Source organism: Dromaius novaehollandiae, chromosome 5 (assembly GCF_036370855.1).
Source record: "Dromaius novaehollandiae isolate bDroNov1 chromosome 5, bDroNov1.hap1, whole genome shotgun sequence".
Lineage (NCBI taxonomy): Eukaryota > Metazoa > Chordata > Aves > Casuariiformes > Dromaiidae > Dromaius > Dromaius novaehollandiae.
In genome coordinates this window covers 18,850,359-18,863,197 of record NC_088102.1, presented here as the reverse complement: position 1 = coordinate 18,863,197, position 12,839 = coordinate 18,850,359, and positions in this window count along the sequence as shown.

Genomic DNA, 12,839 nt, shown 5'->3' with positions numbered 1-12,839 from the left:
CTGCTGCGCATGAACGGCTCAAAGAAGCTACAGAAATCTGCAAAGATCAATAGAGATATTTCTTTTTTAGTTATGTGAATCTTCAAGTACTACAAAAAAGTCAGAGAAACACTGCTGTAAAGTCTTCTTAGAGAATCAAAACTTTCATTTTTACTGTGGGAGAGAGAAGCAAAGAATAGATCCTATTTGAAAAAAATAGCCCTGTGCTCTTTGCCTAGTAAGCCACAGAAGAGGAGCACACCTGCTTCAGTCTTGCTTGTTGACTATCAATTTAAAAAAACAATAACGTTTACATTTTGTTTCCAACTGACTAGTCCTAGTGTGTCTGCAGACTGTCTGGTTCTGTTCTGAATCTGCAGCTTGTGTTGCCTGCACTCTTTCAGCTTTGCTTATGATCAGAAATTTAAAAGGTCATGGCTGGTTAATCCTCAATAGTTTTCTGGAACTTGAAATCCTCAGTAATCTGGCATGCCTCTTGACACCATCAAATTGTTAAAATTGGGATTGGTTCAGAGATGATCCTTTTAAACTGCCAAAGACTATCACGCTGATTTTCAAGCAGGAAAAAAGAAACCTTAAACCTTACTTTCTCCTCAGTTTATTTTGAGCTTAATAACCACATGGGTTATGCTTATGTTTTGAACTATTATCCTCTAGTCCTGAAAGTTACCTGATATCTGTTAAAAGCATCACTGACCCAACATCCAAGTCCAAAGGTAATTTTCATATTATTTATCATAGCTGGATTACATGAGGTAAGTATACCTTGTGTTATGTGTGCCTTCTGAAAAGTCTAATAATCTTGTTGCCAGATAACCTGTCTACCAGTTCTGCATTCATTAAACATCAACAGGATGTTCATCACTGTGAAAAATAATAGATGGGAAGACCCCATACAGGAGTATTGCATCTCAATTAAATATATCAGACACATACTAAAGCTGACACTCAAGTGACACTCAGATTGTTATTACTGAATGCAATTGTTTCTCTGGTAGTGTTAAAAAGAAAGTTAGCAAGCCTTCCTGAATTAGCTTTGTCTAAAAGAAAGATATGAATTGTGTTGCCTGGCATATAGGCTGAAGTAAGCAGAGAGATTGCTAAGATACGGTTGTGGGAAGTCTGAAGAAAAAGTGGCTAGATCTCCTGCAAGAGGTAGCAGGATTCTAGTGTGATCCTTGCTACCACTGCTACCATGGCCGAGAAGAAATTACAATGTTTTATCAATCACATACACACACATACATTTTATCTCTATGTAAACATCTTTTTAAAAAGAGAAAAGCACACAAGTAGGTAAAAAACCCTCCTGCGTTTCTGAAACATTTTGCTCCTGCTCTGACAGCTCTAGAAAGCAAAAGTAGCGATCACCCATATGTCTCATGACAAAACTTTGACTCTCTTAAGTACGTTTCCACTAACCCACCAAAGCCACATATTACATACAAGAACTAAGATGCTAGTAAACTCTGACAGTGTTGACCAAATGAGAACTGAAAAAAACCCAAATGTGAAATGCAAAAACTGCAGATAAGGAGAGTTCTTTTTTAATAGTGAGATTTTAACCAACCTCAGGTGGAAAGTCCTACAGACCACAAGACAGCAGTACTGTAAGGGTAGGCAGTTTAGCTTTGATTCTGTTTGTCTAAGAGTAGTCCCACAGGATTCTCACTCCTAGGTCCAACATTTATGATGGAAGTCTGGCTTAAAGTACTGACAAATTAGTAATAGTTCTAGTAAAGCATAGGTTTTCCCAAGAGAAGTTTTTCACATTTCTGGCAGAATCCAGGAGATGTTTTAACACGTGCTTATGGTACCATGCCACTAACCATTAAGCTGAGGAAAACTGGACTGAAAAGCCATTGTTATTGCTTTTAATCTGCCAGGGAAGATATTTAAAAAAATACACAGGGTATGACTTTAACAGCATCTGCATAGATCAAGACTTATTTTTTAATGAATCAACAGCATTTTTAGCTGGGAGGAAGTGGACTAGAATCATGAATTGAGCTTAGATCATGTATCAGTGAGCAAGATGCCTAAGTTATATACCAATATAGTAAGCGAGTTCACTGAACCAGGTGACTAACAGATTAAAAACCAACTAATAAGTCAAAACGATCCTGTAAGATGGTACTTCATAAACTCTGTATGGACTTTTTTAAAGGAATGTTTTCTACTTCTTGGAAAAGTTCTCACCAAACATCTTTCAGCATTTTCAATGAGAAAAATAGTATGAATCGATAAACATTCTCACTGTATGGATGAATCTGGAAAATAAAAGAGTAAGAAAAGTATTTTATTCATTAAAACAATGATTTTTGAATTACTTGATTTAGTAATATAGCCTAAGAATGCAGGGGGCCGAAATCACAATACTTCTGTCTGATCTAGAGCTGACTAATATGCTGTTTTTGAGATATCCAGATGCTTAGTCAGCCACTCAACCACAGGTTTACTTATGAAGTCACTTATTTCAGGTCATTTTAGGCTTTGCCATATAAATCTCTTTGTGTGTTTGTATAGTAGTTATGAACACAATGTCTCTAGTAGGTGAGATAAAAGTCAATCTCTTCTATTCCATTTCCCTTTTAATGTTTAAAAGGATTTTCCTGAGCTATTCTATAAATAAGCAGCATGGTCAGCTGCCTCCAGCCCTGAAAAGTCAACAAACAGCTTCTGCAAGATCATCAAGCTTTATTAAATGCTGGATTCTTAATCCTATTTTAACATTAGTCCTAGATTACAAAGGTATTCATGTAATGTTAGGTTTACCTGTCTTATTTTGAACATATTTAAGAATGCTAGTCTTTTGTAGTTGGACTAACTTGATAACTATTAGCAAAAGAAAATGTGAAATAGTATTCTGAAAAAGAAGACCAGGAACTAATGTTTACTTTGTGAGATTTTATCTCCATTCCTCTTCCTGTTCTTAGCTAAAATAAACAAACACATTGTAGCAAAATATGCCAAGTCACTGACTTCTCCATAACTGTGAAGCTAGGATACACAGCACTGACACTGAGCAGAAGAGTAAAGGTAAGACTGAAATGCTTCAGGTAGCTTTCTTTAGGGTGGAAGTATAAATTTGGTGCAAAGGATTTGGGGCATATGCTTCCACCCTCGTCTGTATGAAGGGCAAGTGAATAGGAACACATATAGATGCATATATTGAAGAAGGCAAAGCTTAGAGACGTCCTGACCTTGGTTCTGTCTGCACATAACACTCATTCTTGTATCTGTATCTGGGAAAGTCTGAATACGTATGCCAGAAAGCCTTCATGAAAGACAGTAAGTACACAGTACATACACATATAGCACAGCATCAGCTTCAAATTGGATAACCCTTTCTTGAACCTATTATTGCACAGACAGCTGAGAAAAAAATCATCAGACAAGCTATATGCACTCAGTTTAGGGTTCAGTTTTTATCCTACAGAAAACATGAAAGCTACTTTTAACCACTTGTGCATCTTTTTGCAGGTGACTCACCTTTCTACCATTATAGCCAAGTGTTAAGTGGGTTGTATGGAAAACAAGCATTTAGAATAGAGTGAAGCTGCTCAGAGGTGATGTTCTCAAATATCTGTATGATCAGGAAATTCAAGGGAAGAACAATGTGTGCTAGAGAAAACAAGCATGGGGGAAAGAAGAGAGGAAGAAGTCTAAAGGTTAAAAGATTATGAACACATCATTACAGAGTGTACTTCCCAATAAACAGTGTGACTATGCAATGGAGAACATATTTTAAAAAATGTGGAACAAGGTAATGGCCAGCAGTAGGCTTAATATTGTTACCTATTGCAAACATGCAGTTCTAGTTCATCAGCCATTTTCATAGCTATAAAACATCTACAGAAATCTGTAAAAAATGAATACCAACTTTGAAGTGTATACCTCCAGAATAGGATTTTCTACACTGGACTTCTGTTGTCTTCTTTCTTCATCTCAGGCAAACGTGCGAATCCTTGTATCTAGCTTATACATTTCCTAAACCACAGTGCACACGTCCCCTTGACAATGAATTTTTCCTACACACAACTGATGGCAAAATATGTGATATGTTTGCAGTGTCACTGTGGATATCTGGACTCAGGTTCCAAGCAGACTGTGTCACGGTCAAGAAGAATGCTCTTTTCTGTCTCTATTGGTTAAAAAAAGCTACTCTCTCCTATTAGATTTGGGCTTTCCCAAATGATCTACACATTTACATCTCCAGGATTAATCCATGTAATTCTCAGTTAAGACAGGAAATTGCCAGACTTGCCCAGTGAAGACCTTCCACTCAGCAGCTCAGATCCCCAAATGTGCTTGCCCCTTGTGCTGGCAGCCTGCTGAATTTTGTCAGGCTCATATGTGCTACCCTCCTTTTCAAAACTTCTTGTAGTCTATATGGGCCATTTCACTGTGAATGATTATGATGAACTCAGGCAGTTATATTGCACTGGGATAGCTGAGTTCCCACCCTCAGGGATGAGAGTGGATATACAGAAAGAAGATAAATATCCTAGTAAGAAACTCTTCCTGGAGATTTCCTTGAGTACAGACTTAAGAGACTTCAGGGTAGATAGGACCTCTTACACTTGTCTTCCCAAGTTCTATTGCTAAAAGGAGAAAACATAGCTCTTTATTGACAGAGGAAAAGAAAAAAGAGAAACATTATCAATGTAAAATTATTAACTGTGAGAGGAGCAAGATATAATAGAAGTGAAAAAGAGTTCAATTATTTTAAGTCTTTTTTTAATTGAAAATGTAAGTTTGTGATCATTTTCACAAAAATATTTTGCTTTATCAACCTTCAACAAGGACCAAAAAATAATTAAAAGAGATGCCATTTGTCTTTCATTCTCTACATAAATTTGTGTCCTCTTGCTAGGGAGGATAAAATCCTACCTTTTTGAGAATTATTCTGAATATTCTTAGTTCTTTGAAATGAATTAAGGCATATAGCTGAATGTGAATAACCCCCAATAAATCCTCAAATGTCATTTTATTCTCCAGACAATATTCTGCAAACTGCTATTTTTTACATGTCATTAGTCACTTTTGCTTTCCTAACTTTGATAACTCTGTCAGCATTTAGGAGGGCTGGCCTTCTTGTTTGAAGAATAATATGTTAGTTTGGGGAAAAAGGAAATACGGAAGTGAGGATACTGCAGGAAAAGAAACATCGCAATTTATTACGGGAAAAGAAAGAAATAGGCATAATGCCAGAAAAGGAAAGCGATAACAAGAGAAGAATAGAAAAAAAGAGAGAGAGAAAGAGAGAGTGAGTGTGTGTGTGAGAATGTGTGCAATACAATTGATTTCTGCTATGGGAGAAGGAATATAAGCACAGTGTAACTTTAGGTATTTCATTTTGATGTGAAAGTGAGGAGGCAGCAGTGGGGACACAGCAACCTTTCCAGAGCGTAAAAGAGCAGTGGTCTAACTTAAAATGTTCTAGCCATGGTTTAGCTTCTGGATATATGCTACCTGTCATAGCCTGGGTCCAAGGTATTGGACCCCTGCACTTTTCGTATACTCATTTACACACAGTTATAACCGTTCGTTAGTGTTAAGAATTTCCAGCATTTCATGTTAATGGAGCTTTTTTAACCTCACCTGTCAGTTTACATTAGCTTTTTCCATGCTAGATATTTATAGAAGATTTGATTTCTGATCATTTTCTGTTTATAAATCATTCAGCCATTTTGAGGAAAACAAAAGGGGTGTGTTTGGGCAGAGGAAAACAGAGTTGTGCCTGTTCAAAAATTCTTTAGCTGGGATGCTCTCGTACCTGTATGCTTTGAAAATTTCTAGCAATTATTAAATTAATTAAAAAGAAAAAAGTCTTTCTAGGCCTATTAAATGGAGAGACACCACTTCTGGGTCTGGAGGTCCCTGAGAAAGGGAGAATGTGGTTGAGAAGTGTCTCCTGTCCTGTTATATCGTCCTTCGTCACCTGCAGTTGGCCACTTTCAGAGAGGTATCTTTGCTGACTGGCACAGCTGCACTAATATAACAGGGAGGAATTACGATGTTCAAATCAGGGCCATGAGTTTTTGCTGTCACTGTGAGAAGCCAGCTGAAGCTGGTCAAGTTGCATATATTCAAAACCCAAAGCTGCACATGTTCAGCAGAAGCACGTTGAAGGCTGGTGACTGAAATTCTCTGAAAAGTCCATTAGGACCAAGCATGATCCAGCCTCCACATTTGCACACATTGACCAGACCAAACCTGCTTTGCTCTGTTGAGGTGTGGAGAAGGCCTTCCTCTTCAGTTCTTCCTCAATGTACCTCAGTTCCCCAACTGTAATGTGAAGATAATACTGCTAACCTCAGAGGCTGTGGGTGCATGAACCCAATACCATGGGCTAATGTAGTATGTGAATGTGGAGCTCTGCTGTGATAGCTTGCATGAACACATTCTTACTTGAGAGTGTGAGGTAATTCAAGGTAGCTAAAAGAAGAGAGGTCATTCACCTTGCATCAACATGGAGTAGGTGGGTGGACATGGGCGGTTATTGTAGAACCAGTGACAAGCTGTAATTTCCCACCTTAGCTTTTCCTGCGGTAACTGGTTTCACTGCCTGTGCTCAGAGTCATGCAAAGCTAGTTTCGAAACATCATATATAAACTGATGGGGAAAGTTCATACAGTTTTATTCAGTGGTGCATTTAAATGGTGAATGACATGAGGCCACGTACTGCATGTTCAGAGTAAAAGAAATGTTGAATTGCTACTCATTCAGTGAGCATCATATTTTACTCCTTGATATTCAGAATACTTTCAGCATACTGAATGAAGCAAAGACTCTATTCGAGAAATGTAATTGTGTAATAATACAATATGACACATACAGAAAAGAAGGCTGAATAAAGATTAGGTGAGAAAGCTTAATTTCATATTGCTATGTTTTGCAATTTTAATGTTAGTCAAAATATTTTACTATAGAAAATACTGCAGGAGCTGTAAGTTTTCCATATGCTTAGAAAAGAAAACCATTAACTTTTTAAGTATAAGTAGTGTCTCACAATGTATCTGTTTTGTCATAATTTGCCTTTGCGATCTAAAAGTTTCCCTTTATGGAAAAAGAAAATCCTGGGAATTTTCTCAAAGTGGAAACTGGTCATTTTTAAAAAGAAGTAATTTTGTCACCTTTGAAAACTGCCTTTTTTGATTAAAAAAATCACAGCTAAAACCCCAGCTGTTTTCTTTTCATGAATTCTGAGGAAGTGATTTAATCTTGCTGTAATGTTATAGTTATTGCAGCAGATATTTACTAGCTTTGTCTTTATTTAAATTTCTTTACAAAGAGAGCTATAATGCAGACCTCAAAGAAACACCAAGATGGAGATATCACTACTCTAAATTTCTCCATAGCATTCAGGGACTAAAACATTAAATTTTCTGCTTAAAAATGGATTCTATTGGATGGTTCTATTCTATTAATAAAATAGATTTTATTAATGGAAACATTTTTTGTTGAGACTATGAGAAATTGTGAAACTGTAAATGGAACAAGCTTTAACATTGTTGATATAGACTTTACATCTGTTCTATGGTGAGGCAGTTACAAAGATTACTCACCATATTGGGAGATACTTAATATGAATTGTAGTAGTTTTACTATATTTTGTCAGAGTACTCAAAGGGCATAAATGTATTTTCCAGGTTATACATAATGTATAAGTGTTTTTGTGGAATGATTCTATATACCAATGATTCAATATAAAATCTATATAGGACTTATAGGACTGAGTTACCTCCACTGCCAACCAGTTTCTTTGCCAATACGGGATCCGGGTCTTTCTTTCATAAAAACAGGGAAAGGGGGTTGCCATAGAGTATACTTCAAGGTAAATAACTATGTCTTCCTCAAGAGCCAGTAATTCGCAGGCTGTGGGCAGTTCAGAGGTGATCCTAGGAGTTTGCCCATGTAATATTTAATAAAAGACACTACTTTCCAACCAGTTACCAATTATCTCTCAAACAGATTACGTGTGAGGTGATCCAGTCAAATAAGCACCATGCAATGGCTGTAGAGTGGAATAGGACATGTAAACATGTGTGTTGAATTCCACTTGCTGCTTATACATCTCTCCTGCGGGCATATTTCCTAAAAAAGTTTTTGGACTCACCACCTTTAACCAATGAATAGAAAAGTTTGTTAGATACGGTGATGCAATTGGATATTTTTGGTATTAAAATATGCTGAGCCTGCATCATCTCTGTAAAGAGCACAGATAATCTAGGGCATTGGTTTTGACCCTTCTTGTTTTTTCCAACACTGAGAATAGATTGTTTTATGTCATTTTGGTCTTGGATGATGTAATACTGCATCAACCATTCATGATCACATCTGAATTTTCCACCATGGGGATCAGTAATGTGCTTTGAAGACTGTACAAGTAGCATAAAACTAGAGTGAATTTGTAATTAACACAACCTCTTAAAAAACTAGTCTTCCTTACTGGTTTACATGAAAATTAATTGTGGCATTGCTTCTTGAAATATAACAGATGGTACCATAAAACTTAAAAACAATGCTGCTACATACCACAAATGCCTTTAGTTCTAGGATGTATGACTAACTTAGCTGGTTTAGATGAGCTTCCCATCCTACACTGGTGGCTTTGGTTGCTAGGGTTTAAAATATTAAGCGAAGAGAAGATACTCTACATGTTTTTCTGGATCCTTCCCCTTTAAGGATGATATGACTTATGTGGTGTCCTGAACTCTTTTTATTTTTAAATACTGTCTGAGGAGGTGATATATTTACTTTAATTAAAATGGTCATTATGTGCAGCATACTGAGTCACCTGATAGAGAAGTCAAAGGCTGTGAATTCAGTTGGTTTATTATTTCCACTGTGTTGCTTAATCTGTCCTGAGGCAGGATGGTTTTTCTATTAACTCATGCCAGTACTTGCTCTGTAAATATGTTCTGAACAAGTAGCAGGGCTGATGTCCTTGTTTTTAAGTCCTAATGAGGTCCAATGATAATTGATAATTAATATCTGTAGGCAAACATTTTGGAGCCTTCGTGCTGCACAGGAGCTCTCCATAATCTTCCTGTACCTTGTTGGATGGCCACAGGAAGAGGATTACCGGGATAAGATTTGAACCAGAGGAGAGTATTTGATATTTGAATGTTTGAATGAATATTTGAATGTTAATATTTGGTATTAGCATTCAGCATACTTATGAATTTAACCAGACAACATTTGCAAGATGTGATCTGACAAGACAACGTATAGAGCTCTGAGGACATGCAGATGTAAGCTGCAACCTTGCATTCAGCATTATAATCAGAAATGTGGGGGGAGAACAGCTCCTCAACAGAGGTAGCAAGAGCTGGAAGCATTGACTTCATTCAAATTGGTACCTCAGGCATTAGTGATGGTAGGAGAAGTTGTCACTGGAGGAAGTGTCTGAACAGTGGTTAGTTGCAATGTGTCTGTTCTGGAAGATAAAAAGGTGTACAGGGAAAAAAAAATCTTTCGTAGTGAGGAAGGTGAATCAATTACCTCCACTGCAGGGATTGATGGTACTAAAGATGCTGGTACTGTGTGCTTTAGCACCACTAGTGAGATGTTTGAGTCAGAAATCATCAGTCTTGTATCCTGGTAATGGTAACTACATTGGCTTACAGACAATTTTTCCAAGGTCTGTCAGGAAGAAAGGTTGGAAAAATTACTCCTTTCAGGGCTAGATACCTTCCTTTCAGCCACCAACTACTCCATTTCTGTGGGCTATGTGATCAGCAGGAACGGAAGATCATGTGATGGTTTTTCAGAATTCCTTTTAAATAATTGTTCCTGGTCTTCCATGGTCTCAGGAAAGACACACGGATTTTGCCATTAAAAGTATTTCATGGGTATCTTCTCAGCTTTCTTATAACTTATTAATCATACTTCATCCAGTTAAAAAAACCCCCCACCATATATTGCCCACTCTAACTGTCATAAGGATAGTGTACTTCTTGAAAGCTTTTCATTCTTGATCCAGTAAAATAACCACGATCATTCTTAGGTAGATCCTGAGGGGAAAACAAGCTTTTATGAGTAAAGAAATAAAGGGAGAGGGAGGAAAGAAGAAAAACAGCACCCTCTCCCTCCCCCTGCCGACCTAGTATTTTGTCCATTTTAACAGCTATCTTTACTAAGAATAAGCCTTTACAAAAGAGATGTAACAGCCGTAAAGCCTGACAGGATTCAGGATCTGCAGGTTTGGGACACTGGGTCACAGACGATGAAAGGGAAGAGAAGTTGTTGCAGTCACACTGGCCTCTGGATGCTTGTTTGGAAGTATGGGGACATCCAGGGTGCAGGAGTCCCTCTACACAATGCTAGCCAAGTGTTTGCAGTCAAGTGCTCCATCCAGGAGAGTCTAATGAGTAAAACGTATGTGGACAAGGATGTGAAAGGGGTCTTGAGCTCTCACATATAAATGTGACTCAGTCAAAAGGTCTGGACTTGAAACAGTGAAAGACAATTACTGTAAAAACTATCTCTGATTAGAGTAGACTTACTTGTTAAAAGTAAAAAGAAAGTGTTGATTTTTTCTAGGGAATTTGCTAGATTATATGTTTGTTTTTAGGACTGGAGTAACTGTGATAGAAGATCCATTCTTATTCTTCTGCATGTGATATCAGCCCTATTCCTGAGACAATCTTCTCCAGTCTTTGCCTTAATGGGCCTTCAGAGTACTGAAGTTCTGAAAAGTCTTCCACAAAAAGTTTTGGTTTTGTTCTTAGTTAACCACCAGAACATGTGTGCTAAATATCCAAAATAGATGCCTGAGGCTCCACTTCCCCTTCCAGCTAATGAACACAATAACTTACGGACAGATGAAACAACATAACATGGGAAGGGTTCTTTCCTTCCTACCTGACTATAAAAGCTGTTCTAAGTCAGCTAGCAGTTATGACACTTGCTGTTTGCTTGAGCCCCATATACACAAAGCCACAGTAAGTCTCCTGTTTGTCTGTCAGAAAAGTCATCATGCGTCCTTCCTCCTGAATGTTTCTTTTACGTAAATGGTGATATTAAGTGTTCATAAGTATCATACACTGTTGGAACAGTATTTCATTCCACATAGGATGTTAGCAATTTTCATTTAACATGAGTCATTTTTGAAGTCGTCTTTTCTTCTTTTGGCTGAGGTGAAACTTGCCAAATAGAGCAAGTCTATCTGAAAAGAATATTGAAGTCTCTTGGTTTGAATACACAAATGCCTTTTTTGTCTTAGAGGAGAGGACAGAGAGAAGGATTATAAACTCTGACACACAGCTAGCTGGCTGATGAATGTTTTTTTCCATCTCATGAAAAAAAAAAAAGCTTAATCCCTGAATGGGGACTATCACTATTAAGGGTACTGTGAAACAGAATATTGAAGATTCTAGTCAGATGTAATATTTAATTTCAATTTTTTAAACTTTGGAGTTTTAAAAGTTTGAAATAAAATTTATTTTTTGATCAGAAACTATTAACAAAAATGAAGCTTTCCTCCATTTTTAAATAAATTTTTTCCCCTATGCTCCAAAGAAAATGAGTTTTTTCAGAATTGTTTTCTTTTACAGAGCATTTTAAAGTGATTTCTCTGACCAGCCCTAATCTACAAGTCTTCTTTAAGAAAGAGACAATGAGAATTGCAGAATTCTGCTGTGCAACCTGTTTCTGCACAGGCTCTGATAGAAAATGCGTTAGGAAATTACCCTGATTTCAAAAATTATCTCCTTACGCATGAGAAATGCAGCTATAAGTATCTCATAATGTTTACTGCTGGAAACAATATGCTGATTGAAATGGTTAGAGTCCTTGCAGCAAAAGAAACTCTCGAAGTGGCTCCAAAATGTACGGCCCCTTCTTGGGGTAGAGCTAGAGACTGTGGCTATTCACTGTGAATAAAAGATGTGGAGAAAAAGGGCTTTAAGAACATCCTGCAATAGGCTCTAGTGGGACCTTTCCATGCAAGTCTCCCGAGTTATGGCATTTTGAAAAAGGAAATGGGCTGCTTGAATTGGTCATCAGGAAAGAGCCCCCGAAAATCCTGAGAGTTTTGATGGAGGGGAAACTGAAGACTGAAAAACTCAGGGATTTAGAGCTTAGATTATTTCTTTACCCACCGATGGGTGCCCCGGGATATTCTCTTATAAGTGAATCCCTAGCGACGTGGGAAGCCCTTGTGCTAACCTAGACCAACGTCTCCTCTAAGACTAGTTGTGCTACCCTATGTGAAATGTATCTTTAAAAAAAGGTTCAGACAACCTAAGATGTTCACCTGTTCCCCAAATAAGAGAGCTGCCTTTGCTTGTACAGCATCTTTCAAGTATTTTCAGCAGGAACAAGGAGGCATTAGTGGTATCGTACGGGACGTGAATGTATGGGGAGTATCGTTACAACAGGATAAAGGTGAAGCTGGGCATCAAAGCTTCTGGTAATAGTTCTGGGTATCCAGTTTGTTTCCTCATGGAAGGTTAAATGGACACCTTTAGTCATTTGTATTTGTTATGCCAGGTTTATGTCCTACCGGTCCCGTGTTCCCTCACTTCTCACAGCTCAGGAGGAAATCCTCCAGCTCCCCTGCTTCACTTCCCCACAACTGAGCACAAAAGCCCCTTCTGGTCCAAATTCCTACGATTCAGCGGCAATATCGAGGCGGAGGTGTTCTTCCCCACAAGCCCGTGTAACAGTTTGGCATCCTGACGCTGGGAGGAGAGAAAAGGAGCAGGGCTGCGTGGCCCGGTCTCCCGGAGCACCCTAAGGGCACCCACGACGGGCGCCGGCCCGCCCTTCCCGGCCTGGGGCAAGGCGACGCTGCCGCGAGGGCTGGGGAGCAGGGGACGTGTCCCCGC